Source organism: Echinops telfairi, unplaced genomic scaffold (assembly GCF_000313985.2).
Source record: "Echinops telfairi isolate 266 unplaced genomic scaffold, ASM31398v2 ScPeMD7_1;HRSCAF=3_0, whole genome shotgun sequence".
Classification (NCBI taxonomy): Eukaryota; Metazoa; Chordata; class Mammalia; order Afrosoricida; family Tenrecidae; genus Echinops; species Echinops telfairi.
Window position 1 is genome coordinate 82,732,140 of NW_022103896.1, and position 15,661 is coordinate 82,747,800.

At 40.4% G+C, this 15,661-nt stretch overlaps 1 protein-coding gene across 5 annotated transcripts in view; it reads right to left on the reverse strand.

Annotated features, from left to right (window-relative positions):
• Positions 1–13,150, reverse strand: part of RB1CC1 (RB1 inducible coiled-coil 1) — a 94,835-nt gene extending 81,685 nt beyond the window's left edge. For 3 of the 5 annotated variants that reach the window (XM_004697553.2, XM_004697552.2, XM_045293041.1), the window contains exon 1: positions 12,799–13,146. The gene's annotated coding sequence lies outside the window, so the exon portion shown is untranslated. Of the gene's footprint in view, positions 1–6,496; positions 6,524–12,798 lie in introns of all 5 variants that reach the window. The other 2 variants (XM_045293341.1, XM_045294049.1) reach the window with 2 other exon arrangements.
• Between the last annotated feature and the right edge of the window lie 2,511 nt (positions 13,151–15,661).

Sequence of the window (15,661 nt, forward strand, 5' to 3'; positions counted from 1 at the left end):
CAGATATCCTCATCTTCTTTTCCTCAGAGAGGACAGCGGGTCTGAATCTCCAACTCTCTAGTTAGCAATCTAACACTTAACTGCTAGTGCCAAATGAGTCCACAAACTCATTTCTCTGCCTCTAGGTCAAGGGTCAGCAAACTATGGGTCTGGAGCCATATGCGCCTCTTTCGGTGCGTACATGTGACTCTGAAGTAAAATTGAAGATGAAAATAAAACTATCATAGTTTCATTTATAAAAAACTAAGGATATTACTCAGATAATGGTAACTTCATCTGTTGTAAAAATTTATGACTCTTAAATAACTTTTAAATGTTGAGGGGCACGATTGGCTCAGCTGTTCCCTCTGAAAAGTTTGCCAACCCCTGCTCTAGGTCTCTTAGCCAAGCTGTGATGGAGCAGTGGTTTGCAATCTGTGGTCAGTAGTTTGAAACCACCAGGCACTACTCAGGAGAAAAATGGGACTTTCTATTCTTGTAAGGATGTAGTCTTGTAAACAAACTCACATGGACAGCTCTACCCTGTCCTGTAGGGTTGCTATGAGTCAGCATCAACTGGATGGCAGTGAGTCTTGAGAGGTCTTTTATTCAATTCCAAACCTTCCTGAACACACATGCTTCCCGTCCCAAGTACATTCTTTTGCAATTTACTGTGGTCTATCCCTCATCACCAGTCACATTTCAGACAGCTCACTCATGGCAACCCAGGTCTGAGTCAGACTATGCTCCAAAAGCTTTTGAATGCTTTTTTTTTTTTGAATCAAGCCTTTCTTACAACAGTAGACTTGAGCCTCCAACCTTTCAGTTAGAGAAGCTTTATCAACCACTTGCATAATTCAAAGACTATCAAATACTACCCATTTTTACTACCCAATGGGTATCTAATGCACTGGTGTCAAGAACAGTGACCCTGTAAAACAACACAACTGCTTCTGTAGGATTTGAGGCTGTAAAATGTTCATGGAAGTAGACTGGTTCATCATTCTCCTGCTAGTATTCAAACCCCCTTTCAGTTAGTACTCTTAAGATTTAATCCACTGGGTCACTGGGGCTTCTACAGTAGCCTACAGCACAAACCACCACATACTTATCATTTGTGTCACTGTAACTGCCCACTTCTACGGGATCCAGTTCTTTAATGTCATAATCAACCTATCCTTTTAGGGACGCTAATGTGCCAGCTTTTTAAAAAAGCTTTATTAACACAAAAATGGCAAAGTTATTTATATATAATTATCTCCGCCACTGACTAGTTTAAGGTTCAGATAGCCTCTACACATCAAATTGCTTATTTACAAACTACAATGAACCCTTTTATAAAATTGTTAAGGCAGGAATAACGGATTTCAAATTTCTTCACAATGCTAGCAATGTAACAAAAGCTTTTTTTAACTAGTGGCAATCACAACTTTTAGGAATTGTATAATCAGCTCCAGTTTATGTATCTTTCTAGAAGTATCTCCATTTAGAAGTATCTCCAATTACTCCACTAGAACTGTCTGCTTTCAGGTTAGATTGTAGGGGGAGGAGGAGCAGTTACTAAGGAAAAGTATGTTTTTAGAATTATTGTTGTATATGGGTAAACTTGTACTTTCACTGGGGAAAACTAGAAATCCCTTTTATTCACTTAAGATTAATTTATATAAATTTCTTCTAAGACTGCCTTAATGATTAGATGTCATTCCATCCTTATTATTAAAGCTCAGATTTAGCCAACTTATATGGAAGAAACATTAAGTGACATTTTCTGACTTCAAAAACAGAACACATTATTCATTCATTATACCAACAACATCTATTGTGCATCTAACAAGAATCCTGAGCATCTTGTCTTCAAGAAATTTGGATGACATAGTTATGATAGATAAAAGGCTTCACAAAACAAAAACAAAATTAGGGAAATACTGCCTGATTTGCAATTCTACTGATTACAATTCTTGGCCATTCTATCTGAGAAGTCATTGGCTGTTGCATCGATGACAGCAATCTTCACCATAAATGGAGTGTTTAAACTGCCCCAGGGCTGAAACATGGTCTTTCTAAATCACATGTATTTCCAACTGATCCCAATCTTCCTCACACTGTGCCTGAAGCAAAAGTTTGTATACAACTGGCCCTCCTTATCTGCAGGTGCCAAACCAATGAATTCAACCAATATCAGATGGAAAATATCAGTGATGGGAAGAGCAATCAAGTAGTGTGAGAAATTTTTCAAAGGCAAAGAAGGCTTTTATATTGTACTACATTTTTAAGTAACCTAGAAAGTATTTCAGGAGCCCTGGTGTTATGATGGTTACCGATTCGGCTGCTAACCACAATGTCAGCTGTGAGCCACTCCAAGTGAAAACGACAAGGCTTTTACCTCCATACAGTTACTCTCTTAGAAACCCAGAGATTGTTCTTATTTGCCCTATGGTGTCGCCATAAGTCCAAGTCAGAGTGATGGCAATGAGTGAACAGGTGATACATCATTTAAAGAAATCTGAAACCGAAATATCAACAAATAAATGGCGAGAGGAAAAAATGCTGCTTTTGCCATGATATCTTTACATTTTACCTCTTGTCGTTTTGAATAATTGTCCTCATTCACATCATAAATATTGTGTTGTCCTTTGCAATTTAAAAGTAAGGGGGGAAGGGAGCTTCAAGTTTGGGGGGCAGGGGGGGGGGATTCCATTATCCCAATATGTAGAGGCTATGGAGTATGTTATCATAACAAAGCTGTAAAAGAACTGCTGATGAGTATGGTCAAGCCTACCACAAAATAACTACACTACCTTCAAAGTACACCAAATGTACATACTCTTCACGCATCACCCATCTTGCTATCTGACAAGTACATTTATAAGAACAGTAAAATGGCTACTATCTGACTACTTTACATATTAAAGACATACATCTGACAGTAATGCATGTCGAGGAATGAGATGAGAATAACACTGGCTTTGATACATAAGGTTACATGTTAACTTGGCTGGGCTATTAATATCAAGAGGTTTGGCATGTATGTGTTAGACTAGAGAAACAAATTCATAGACACTCATATGGATAAGAAAGAGTTTTATATACAAGAGCAATTGAATATTGAGAAAACATCCCAGCTCAGTCCAGATCAAGTCCATAAGTCCAATATTAGCCCATATGTCCGATACCAATCTATAAAGTCCTCTTCAGACTCACAACACATGCAATGATACTGACTGCAGGAAGACCACAGGCCAGTGGGTGGAAAGTCTTGTGGATTCAGTGGCAGTGGAAGTATCTCAGCACTGGCAGGGGTCTCCACGTGGCTCCTTCAGTTCAAGGGCTCTAGCATAGTTCCATGTGTCTTCTCAACAGGAATGTCTCGCAGGGAGTAAGCGTGTGTCCCTCCTTCAGCTAGCTATTTATCTGCTTGGCGCCTCCAAATGAGGACATCAAGCTGTGACCTGATTGACAAGCTAAGCTCCAACCTTTCACTCATAAGAGTCTTAAACTGATGACAGATTTATGTAACTACCACAATGTAATCTATCAGTGATATAGTATAATCATCCCCTATTTTGTGATCTGATAGGGTAATGCTTTATTTTTCACAAAACATTTGTGTATATTTATCAGAATTTTTAAAGCATTACTAATATTGAGAATATATTTAAGAAAACATTCATCAATTAGTTGCACGTCTTTTCACAACTTCCTATTTGAACTGTGTCTCCTCCATTAACATAAAACCACTGCCTCTTTAGTTTCCTAGCTAATCTTTGAGTTGTTGTTTTCAATTTGATTCTACATAAGTAGATATTTTGAAGAGTAGAATGCTCAAGAAAACATTATTAGTTATTTCAAAGTGCTGTTAGGTTTTAAGAAGAAACCAGGAAATATTTTTGTTTAAGATTTAAAGACTATGTCAGGGAAAGAGTGTCAGTTCACTCATCCATTCTTCATGGTCCAGGACTTTTCAATTCCATGATAATTTTGCATTCTCTTCTGCATCCTCTCCCTTAAGATCATGGCATAAGAGGCAGTTAGTTATGCATGGAAGCAATTAGGAATTAGTCTGCCGTTTCATTTCCCTTCCTATTTTTTTTTCCCTCTTCCTTTTCTTTTTTTTTTTTTCCCCTCTTCCTATTCTTAACGCTCCTATTCACTGTTGTTCCAGGACAATGATAGTTGAGGTGCCATCGAGTCAGTTCCAACTCATAGCCACCCTACATGCAACAGAACACTGCCCGGTCTTGTGCCGCCCTCACAATGCTTCTTATGTTTGAGCCCCTGTCACAGCCACTGTGTCAGTCATCTTTGTTGGCGGTATATTTTATCAAAAATTAGGTCCTTTTCCAGGGACGGCTTTCTCCTAACATGTCCAAAGTACGTGAGATGAAGTCTTGCCATCTTGTCTCTAAGGAGTATTCTGGGCTGTACTTCTTCCAAGACAGATTTGTACGCTCTTCTGGCGATCCACTATACTTTCAACATTCTTTTCCAGCAAAGCACGATAATTCAAATGCGTTGATTCTACTTCAGTCTTCTTTGTTTATTGCTCAGTTTTCACAAGCATATGAGGCAACTGAAAATACCATGGCTTGGGTCAGGAGCACCTTAGTCCTCAAAGAAACCTCCTGAAGCATAGAGAACAATTATGGTACCTAGAATTATTTGTTTTTAAAAAATTATTAACATTTATATGATTAAATCTATAGCAAACATTTTCTATTCTTGTTTTATTAGCTAAAAAATAATGAAACCAGCTATCCGAATGGCCTATCTAAGGAATACCAAACTCGCTGCCATCAAGTCAATTCTGATCACATAAAACAAAAGAACTGTCCCTCCCCCGGTTGTCCAGGCTGTACATTGTTATGAAAACAGAAGGCCTCATCTGTCTCCTGTAGTGTCAACTAGTGGGTTCCAAATGCTGACCTGGTGGTTAGCAGTCCAATTTGTAACACATGATGCCACCATTTATTACAAGAACGTGGAAATATAGTATAGTGACAATCTGATTAGGAGCCCTGCTAGCACATCATTTAGGTGTTCAGCTATAAACTATAAGGTAGGTTTGCAATTCAAACGCACCTAGCAGCCTCTAAGGAAAAATATCTGGCTAGAAACTTTACTCTAGAAACAAGCCCAGGGTAGTTTTACGATATATATAACAGGGTTGCTGAGCTCAAATCTACTCAATGGTTCCCAACAATTGATTTACGATTGCAAGTCAGATATCCTAAACAATGATGAATTGTTACACATGAATTGTGTAGGGAAAATATGTAGATAGTCTGAATCAATTAACAATAACTACAAAATTGGAAACAGTGCACAATGTTCATCCTTTAATTAAGAACTCCTGAATGGGACAGAAGGTAAGCTTAACTTAAGTAGTACAGAACCTTCAGGTTCACTATTCTTCCTGCTAAGAACTTTTTTCCCAGATAGTCACATACCCAGCTCCCTCACTTCCTTTGAGTCATTATTCAAAAGTCCCCACCAATCAATGAAATCTTCCCTGGGCACCTTATCTGAAAGTTCAACTACCGAAGCCCTGATACTTTATGCCCTATTCTTAGCTTCATTGTCTCTCTTTAGCACGTATCTACCAGACTCTTAACACATTGATATTTTACCTTGCATGATGCACAGGATTTTGATGTGGTTAGTTCACTGGAGAACCCCAAAAACATCTAGAGTAATACCAAGCATACAAAATATACACTACAAACTTGTCCAGGAGCACTGGTGGTGCAAGGGTTAATCATTGGACTGCTATCTAAAAGGTTAGCAGTTCAAAACCACCAGCCACTTCATGGGAGAAAGACTAGGGTTTCTATCCCCACAAAGAGTTAATCGCAGAAACTCACAGGGGCCATGGGTTCTACCCTGTCCTATGGGGATGCCATGACTCGGCTTTGACTCCAAGGTAGTGGGTTTAGTTGTTGGCACATACTTGTCAAAAACCCTTTGACAAGGTTTTAAAAAAAAAACAAGCAAGCCCACTGTCAAAGTTGATTCCAATTCAGAGCTCTCCTGTAGGACAGAATATAGCAGTTCCCCTAGGGTTTCCTCAACTGTACGTTTTTACAGAAAGTCTCATCTTTCTCCCATGGTACACCTCATAGACTCAGAACCATAGACTTTACAGTTAGAAGCCCATCGTTCACTGAGCAACCAGGGCTCCTGTGAGGGAGGCTGGTACAGTTTTAGAGGTGCAATGGTTTATCCATGACACAGCTAGTAAAATGAGTTTGCTGAAATATTTTACATTCTCATATTTATGTGTCTACTCATGCTTTTTCTTCCCACAGCTCCGAAATATCCAGACACCTATATGAACTCTACATGGTAATTTCCAATTCCCATATTATAATTACATTTATATTTATACACACGGCTCAATTTTCTTTCTTTTAGAAGAACAAATCCTTGATAGTCTTTTTACTCACAGTAACTGTTTTAAAGCTCTGTAAATAATGAGTTAAGCAAGTACTTGTCTTCAAAAGGGTACTGAGAGTCTTACGTTAAGTTTCTTGGGCCAGAATTCTTTCTATTGAGAAAAGAAAAAGTAATTTGGGTTAGAGAATACCATCCCATAAATTAGAAAATTTTACTAATTTTTTTTAAAACAAATGTCATACACATCTATAATAAGTACTCAAACAGTGGAGGGAGGGTGGGGTGGAAAGGGGAAACCAATTACAGGGATCTACATATAATCTCCTCCCTGGGGGACGGACAACAGAAAAGTGGGTGAAGGGAGACAACGACAGCTGACGGTGTAAAATAAAAATAAATGAAAACAATAATTTATAAATTATCAAGGGTTCATGAGGGAGGGGAGAGTGAAGAGAGAGGGGGAAAATGAGGAGCTGATGCCAGGGGATTAAGTGGAGAGCAAATGTTTTGAGAATGATGAGAGCAACGAATGTACAAATGTGCTTTACACAACTGATGTATGTATGGATTGTGATAACAGTTGTATGAGCCCCCAATAAAATGATTTTTTTTAAAAAGTACTCAAACATTTTCTGTGAATACCTGAATAAAACATTAAGATCATTTCAAATTTATAGGCCAAATATAAGTTCCTATCAAAATTAAATAGTTGATATTAAGGTTCAAATTTGTGGCTCTTTAACAGCTAAAATCTTAGGGATTTTTGCCCTTTTGAACTTTATAAATTTGGTTTGCTAAAAGTCAATATGCCATGCATTCTGACCTTTTGTTTGTTAGCATGAGCCAGTGCAAGCGTAATGCTTCTTGCATTCCTTGCTATCTAATAACATTATACAAATGACTAGGTCTATAAATAATCCTAACTAATATTCAAGAGTCAAAATAGACCACCAAGAAAACTACTTTTAAAGTGCTTTGAACAATGGGTTATCTAACACAGTAACAGCAAAAGCACAGTAAAAAGTAAATAAGGTCTAATAAAAAGTTAAAACTATTGTTCACCAAAACCAACAAAAAATGACAAGACATGCTGCAGACTGTAAGAAAATCTTTGAAAAAAAAAAGAAAATCTTTGTAAACCATATACATAGTATGACTCTAATAACATACTTTATATAAATAGGTATACGTATACACATACTTAAGCTTAATAACAAAAAAGGCAAATAAACCAATAATAAAATAGGCAAAGAACTCAAGTATACATTTTACCCAAGACAATATTCAATTGGCCACAGATGTGAAAAAATGCTCAGCATAATTAGTTATCAGAGAGAAGCAAATCAAGACACAATGAGATACCATTTCACACACAAAGGTGGCAAAGAATAAAGGGGAAAAAATAGAAATTTACAAACACAGTCAATAAAAGGGAAAAGTTTGAGCACAAAATCGATTGCCAATGGGTTGTAAAATGGGAAAGTCTTTGTTGCAAACAATGTGACAGTTCCTCAAAAAACAAAACATAGAGAAAAAAAACATGGAACCATATAAGCCATCATGTTCCACTCCTAGATATAAACTCAGAAGAGATGAAATCAAAGTCTTAAAACCATACACCAATGATCATTTGTAGCACCACAGCCAAAGGGTGAAAGAGCTTAAATACCCATTTATCTACACATGAATGGATAAACAAAATGTAATGTATACATATAATAGCATATTAGTTACTAGACCAGAGGATGTACACTGGTACAGATAGGAACTGGAAATCCAGGGAATCCAGGGCGGATGATCCCTACAGGACCAGTGGTGTGAGTGGCGATACTGGGAGGGTAGAGGGAGAGTGGGTAGGAAAGAGGGAACCGATTACAAGGAACTATATGTGACCTCCTCCCTGGGGGACAGACAACAGAAAAGTGAGTGAAGGGAGACGTCAGACAGGGCAAGATATGACAAAATAACAATTTATAAATTATCAAGGGCTCATAAGGGAGGGTGGAGCGGAGAGGAGGGGGGAATGAGGACCTAATGCCGGGGGCTTAAGTGAAGAGGAAATATTTTGAGAATGATGAGGGCAATGAATGTACAAATGTGCTTTACACAATTGATGTATGTATGGAATGTGATAAGAGTTGTATGAGCCCCTAATAAAATAATTTAAAAATAAACAATAAAAATAAAATCTTGATACATACTACCGTAGATATTCTGATTGAAGTAAGTCTATCACAAAAGGACAACAAAACAAAAGGACAACTGTTGCATGGTCTCACTTATATGAAAGGGCCAATATATACAAAGCAACATATTTTAGAACTTACAAGGGACGGGCAGGTGAAGAAAAAGTCACATTAATGAAAGACAGGGCTGCACATCTGATTACTACAACTGCTATCAATAAATGGTAGGCCGGGGAAATGAGAGGTTAAACAGAGACCAGTTATGTGAGCCATATAATTTGTACACATACACAAATAAAAGAGTAGCTGCTCAGACTGCGTAGCACAACCAACAGTTCATTGGAGGTTATCCCATGAAATTTGGATTGACTTATCAAATAAACTGTTCTCGGTGCTTCTGTTCTACACCTCCTCGTTCATGGTTTAGTGTCTGATTGGTGTCTTAAAGCTTGGTATGCAGGCTTCCAAGGCAAATAAACCGGCAAAGGAGATGCAGATATGGGAATAGGAAATGGCTAGTAATCTCTTCGAAGAACTGCCACCTTTGCCAGATCAGAAGAAATGCAGTGTCCAACTACCATTACCAAGCATTTTTTATCAGATTCCATAGAAGAATCCTGAACAAGAGGAGGGAAATGTGGAGCAGATTTGCATATTCTCATTAACTGTGGGCTTTCATAAGCCAGAGTCTAGATGAATCCCTTAAACTACTGCCCTGATATAATACTTAAAACTTTAAATGAAATCCCCTGAAGTCATCTTAAAACTAATCATTTCACGTAACTAGTAAAAAATGTCTGCATTGATGGACATTGGGCTTCTTTCTACTCAACACTGTTCTAATAGCCAGACTTTCTGTGATGTTCACCTTCCTGACAAAATCACTGACAAAATGGGTGCATTAGCTAATGTGGTGAAGGATGCGCATGGTGCCCTGCTATTACAAGGTATAGCATATTGGGTCTTAAAGGATTGAAGTTAAACAAGTGTCCATCTAGCAGGGAAGCAACAAAGTCCACTTAGAAGCACACCAACCCGTTTGACCACAAAGCATCAGAAGATCCAAAATAAACAACCGTTTCAATGCAAAATAGGGTAGTAGGAATGCAGACCCAAAGCCCATCTATAGACAGGTGGACATCCCCTGGGGTCACAATGAAGGGACAAACCAGCCAGGGTGCAATATAGCACTGATGAAACACAACATCCCTCTCGTTCTTTAATGCTTCTCTCTGCCCTGCCCACCCACCACCACCTATCATGACCCCAATTTAACCTTACAAATCTGGCTAGACCAGTGCATGTACACTAGTAGAGATTAAGACAGGACAGATAAACCCCTGAGGACCAATAAGGAGAGTATTGATACCACGAGGGTAGGGGGAAAGTGGGAGAAGGGGAAGAAAGGGGGAACCGATCGCAATGATCAACATACAATCACACTACCATCACCTTCTGCCACCGCCTTAGGGGTCGAACAACAGAAACATGGGTGAAGGGAGACAGCAGATGGTGTAAAATAATTTATAAATTATCAAGGGCATGAGGTAGGGGGAGGGGGGTACGGGAAAGAGGAGCTGATACACAAATGTGCTTGATATAATTGATGTATGGATTGTTATAAGAGCTGTAAGAACCTCCAATAAAATGATTTTTTTTTAAATGCCTTGAGCAGCATGGTCAAGGATTTTTCCCGTGAGGATTTACCTAAATGGAGGGAAGATGACAACTTGAAAAATTACGGTTTAGAGTTTATGTCAATGAGGAACAGTTGAGAATAGCTGCATAACATGAAGAGCGTAATAAATGTCCCTAAACTGTACCTGTGGAAACCACTGAATTGCTTGTTTTGCTGTGTGTTTTCTCATCAAAATTTAGAAAGAAAAAATAGTGCTGTCTTTGGCAAACAGTTTGCCAGGTCCTCTGCTGGTTAAACATAGCCATCATTCCAGCCATTCCACTCAAGTTAAGGGATACAAACCCATTTTTAACAGAAGGCTAGTGCCTTTTCAGTTTACCAAATGCTTGGTAGGTTCAAGTCAGAGCATTTTCTGGTACACTAAAAGCAAAAATATTTCAAAACCTGAGAAGAAAGGCCTGGTGATCTACTTCCTATGAGTCACTGGAATCCTACAGAGCACTGTTATGACTCACAAAGGGTCATAATAGCCTAAATGTGGAAATAATCCAGGTACCCATCATCTGACCAATACATAAACATATAATATATATATATATTATATAGCTACACAATGGACTGGAGCCTGGTGGCACTGTCAGGTAAGGAATGGATTATTAACTTCAAGGTTAATGGTTCAAATCTACCAACCGCTTCAAGGGGAAAAAGTGAGGTTGTCTGCACCCATAAAGATTTATAGTTTCAGAAAACCTATAAAGGTTTGCTATGTGTTGGAATCAACTCGATTGCAGTGAGTTTGATCTTTGGGGGGGTGGTTTTATACAAATAAGTATTATTCAGTAACAAAAAGTAATGAAGGGCTTACATGTTACAATATGAATAAACTGTGAAACCACTATGCTAGATACCAGTTAGAAGACCATATGCTTCATACTAGTCACATCAAATGTCTAAAACAGGAAAATCAATAAGGATAGAAAGTGATTAATGGTTCCTTTAGAGATGAGGTGATCTAAGGCTATGAGATTTCTTTCAAGGTGGTAAAAGTGTTGGTTGTACCTATGTGTGAATATACTAAAGATATTGAATTGTACCCTTTAAATGAGTGAACTGTGTAGTATACAAGTTGTTTCAACAAAGCCGTCTATATAAATACAACTTCCATTCAGGAGCGATCAACAAAAACATGTGCCTAAAACTCCCAGCTCTATTAAACAAACTCCAAACTCATGTGCCATCAGTCGATGCAGAATCATAGCAACCCTATAGCTCTATTATTGCCTAGGCTTAAATCCAATTGTGACCACCAACAGGAAAACCTGAGAGAAATGATACAAGTATGTTCAGAGCATATTCCGGCACACTAGAAACAAAAATATTTCCAAACTTCCAGTCATGGTGTACATAAGATATCAAATAATTTAAATAAAAACAGCAACATCTTTCCCGGTGATCCCTTGGCGTCTCACCATCAATTTCGAACCAGAGTTGGAAGGGCTCTAGGATACACACAAATCTAGGAGTATTTCTGATCAAGCACTCATTTAAGTCAGTTTAAAGGTAGCCTCCTCCTTAATACTGAACAGTTTCCAAACTTTTAATCCTTCACAATTACACTTGCATAGTTCTCACAACTTAGAAACTACAGGATACAAAGTTAGCAAAACAGGCACATTTCACAACTCTTACAGGAGGGCGAGAATGGTTGCACAACTTTAAGAATGTAATTAATGTCACTGAATTGTCCATGTAAAAACAGTTGAATTGGTCTGCTCTGCTGTGTATATTTGTCACAACAAAATATATGAAAATAAACGCAAAAGAAAAAAGAATGGAACATTTCATGAGGGCCAAATCACTGTTCTATGTATAGTAAACGCGAGAACATTGCCAACCAGCTGAGTGTTTTGTAGTAACGTGACTCTATAAACAGTGTGCACGCTAGTCTTCCTTAGCACATAGGCCTTCACAGTATGAGCACTTTAAGGAGTCAGGTCGGCTAAAGACGAGAAACTAAACAGTAAACAAAGCACATCGACCAGCTGGGGGAACAGATAATTCCTGCTTGGAAGCTATTTATTTTGCTTACCAAGGAAGTTGTGAAAGGTGCACCCACACCCCATCCCAAATCTATCAGTAGGGCGGGGAGAGGCTGAGTCATTCCTAGAAGTAACTTTATACCGAACATCACACTCCTGGGTCGCGGAAAAGAACCTGTCTCCCGGTTCCTACCACCCCTAGCGCTTTGCTCTGCCTCGGCCAACTCCACTCTCCGGTTTCCAATGCCTAAACCCAGGAGGATTGAGCCCTTGTGCTAAGAGGGAGGGCAGGGTGAGTCCCGGGAATCCGGGCGTGCCTCGCTCTCTTCTGAAGCTTGACAGGCGGCTGCCCTGGGAGGGACCCGAGGCCTTCGGAGGACGCTCCCCGAAGCCAGAGGAATCCATCGAGTCCACGCGAACGCTCGCCATCGAGCAGGGCGGTCGCACACGGCTGCCGTGGACTGGGGTAGGGAGGTTGCGACAGAGCCGGCACCCTCTGACCAGCTCGCCGCTGGTCGCGTTACCCAGATGGGCCAAGGGGCCGGGGGCCAGCGGCACTCACCCGGCAACGCCTCCTCCTCCGCCGGGGGCTGCAAAAGCAGAGCCCGAGGCCTCCGGCACCATCTTCCGCCGCCGCCTCGGCCTCAGAGGCGGCTACCAACCGCCCATACGACTCTGCAAAACTGACACAACCCTTGGCGTCCCAGCACTCGGCGGCGGCGAGCAAACGGGAGGGGCCGAGCGGGCGAGGACGCGATCAGGCCCCCCGGCTCTGAGGCGGGCGCGGGGGCTGGAGCCGGGCAGAGCCGAGGGGCCCGGACAGTTGGGGGACCCTGGAGCAGCGCCGAGGCTCGACTGGGCCACGGACTTCGCCGCACGGCTCGGTTTGTTATTGTCGATTCGGGCGCTTCCTCCGTGGAGCATGCCGGGAAAGACCGGCCGCGCAGGAGAGAGGCACGCCAAGCAGCGAGTGGGCCGGCGACGCACCAGGGCGTCCGCGCAGGACCGGAAGTGTGGAATGCTGGGAAGGGGGCGGTCCCACGTCCGGAAGAAGGTTGGCCGGCCGCTTCTGTCCTGAGTTAACCTGTGAACACGACTGGAACGGCCTTTGGCGGTGAGCTTGACCTTCCTCGCGCTCAATCGAGCGCCCCCCTCTCCTGAACTTTGGGCCGGGCCCAGGTGGGAGAGCTCACAGCCTGTAGCTGACCAATGGGGCCTGCCGCGGGTTGTCGCGGCCCTGGCGCCTTCTGTGATCGCGCCAGGATCTGTGACCCACTAGGTTCGAAGAGGGCTGTGGCTCAGCCAGCAGCACCCCACAGCAGACAGGTTAGAGCAGCGGGGTTTTTTTTCGGACTAGGTCAGACAAAACATCTTGACTGAAGACGGCGAAGGCCTTGGCGACTGGGAGGAAAATCTAAGTGCTACGACCTCCGCTTTAGCGTAGCTGCCTTTTCCAGTGGGGAAGTGAGCCTTGGCGTGTGGTTACGCATTCGGCCGAGATCCTCGAAGTCAACCACCAGGCGCTCTGTGGGAGGACGGCTTTTTCCTCCCCTAAAGAGTTAGTCTCGGAAACTCACAGGAGCTGTCAGTCTTACCCTGTGCCTGTAGAGTCGCTATAATTCGGCATTGACTCAATGGCAGTGAGTTCACTGGAGTAGAAGGGAGACTATTTCAGGAGAATACTGAAGTTGTTTGATTTGTTTGAAGCCACAAGACTTGATTGTTAAACACTGATGAGCTTGTTACACTTACACCTTTTAAAAATCCTAATGTATTCAGGAATATCCAGTATGAGTAAAAGCCTAGGGGTGCCAAATCATACAGTCTGACTCATAAGTCACAAAAAACTTTTGATGTGAGCTTGTATTAAAAACAAAAGGCGTCTAAACAATGCTATTAGGAAAAACAACAATGCTATTAGGAAGCAAAGTTTGCACTTCTTCCATTGTCATGGAATGTTCAAAACTCTGAATGACTGAAAGAAGCCCATTTTCAGTCAACCTGACCCATATGTGAAAGTCAGTTTTATCATTTTTAATGTTATTTTTGTTTTGCATTGATACATACCCCAGAAAGATCTTAAAATGTCTGGCAAGTCATTTTACTTATTTTCAACCTGTAACTTTACTACACTTCCCCCAAAAAAAGAAATGAAAAATAAAACTTAAATGATCATGAAGCTGGTGGGAGTAGGGGTGAGGAGTAGGAAGATGTGTAAACTGGAAAGCTTTAAATTAACTAAAAGAAAATAACTAGAAGAAAAGCAAACCTACTGCTAACAAGTCAATTCTAACTCTTGGTGACAGTGGGTTTCTAAGACTAAATTTTTATACAATCAGAAAACCTTATTTTTCCAAAGGAGCAGCTTGTTGGTTTGAACCTCCAACTTTACAATTAGCAAATGCTTAATTGACAGCACCACCAGGGATCCTTAGGCAAAAGATAATAATCAACAAACAGAAAAGGAAGAGGAGGAGTTTGGCAAGAAACTTTCGAAGAAAAATGTAACTACTAGATAGTAAACATTAGTATTTGGATTATCAATGATGTTAACCTCTACAAATAAATCTAATTTAGCATGTTAAAAACTTGAATGTTATTAAAAAAATAAAATACTTTGAACATTTATTTGTGTATAATTTCTTTTATTAAATGGGAGCATCAACCCAACTTTCCCTCTGAACCATAGCCTAGAAATTAACATGAAAAAATAATTTGTGGATTATCAAGGGTTCATGAGAGAGGGGAAAAATGAGCTGATACCAAGGGCTCAAGTAGAGAGAAAATGTTTTGAAAGTGATGATGGAAACATGTAAAAATGTGCTTGACGCATTGGATGAAAGTATGGATTGTGATAAGAGCTGTATGAGCCCCCCAAAAAATGATTTTTTAAAGAATTTTATCAATTAAAATTGAAATTATTGGCTTTACTGACTCGTAGCTTCTGCAAATTTTATTAAACTCCAGGAATATTAGGTAGAAGCTTAGAGTGTGACTCCATGCACAGATTGTTAGAGAATTTGTTGTGCAAGTGTCTACTAAGTATAGAGGAAATGTGCAGGGTCCACTGATTAATACTATATAAATGTCTACCTACTACATATCAGTTCATTAAAAATCCATTTAGGTGGGGATGGTAATCAGTGTCATGAATCAAATTATAGGAATTGTTGAATGGTAACCTAATTTTCTTTAAGCTTTCACTATGGAAGTGGGGCAGACAGGAACAGCAAAATCAAGAAAAGCTTTTTCTCCCCTTCTGTCCAACCTTCCTCTAGGATTTCCTGTTTGCAGGATGTGGGTTGGCAAAGGAAACAAACCAAACAGTTGCTGTGTCAGAATTGACTTAGCAGTGTTTGGTTTGCTTCCACTTACATCAAGTCAATTCTGACACATAGCAACCCTATAAGGTTTGGTGGTTTCAA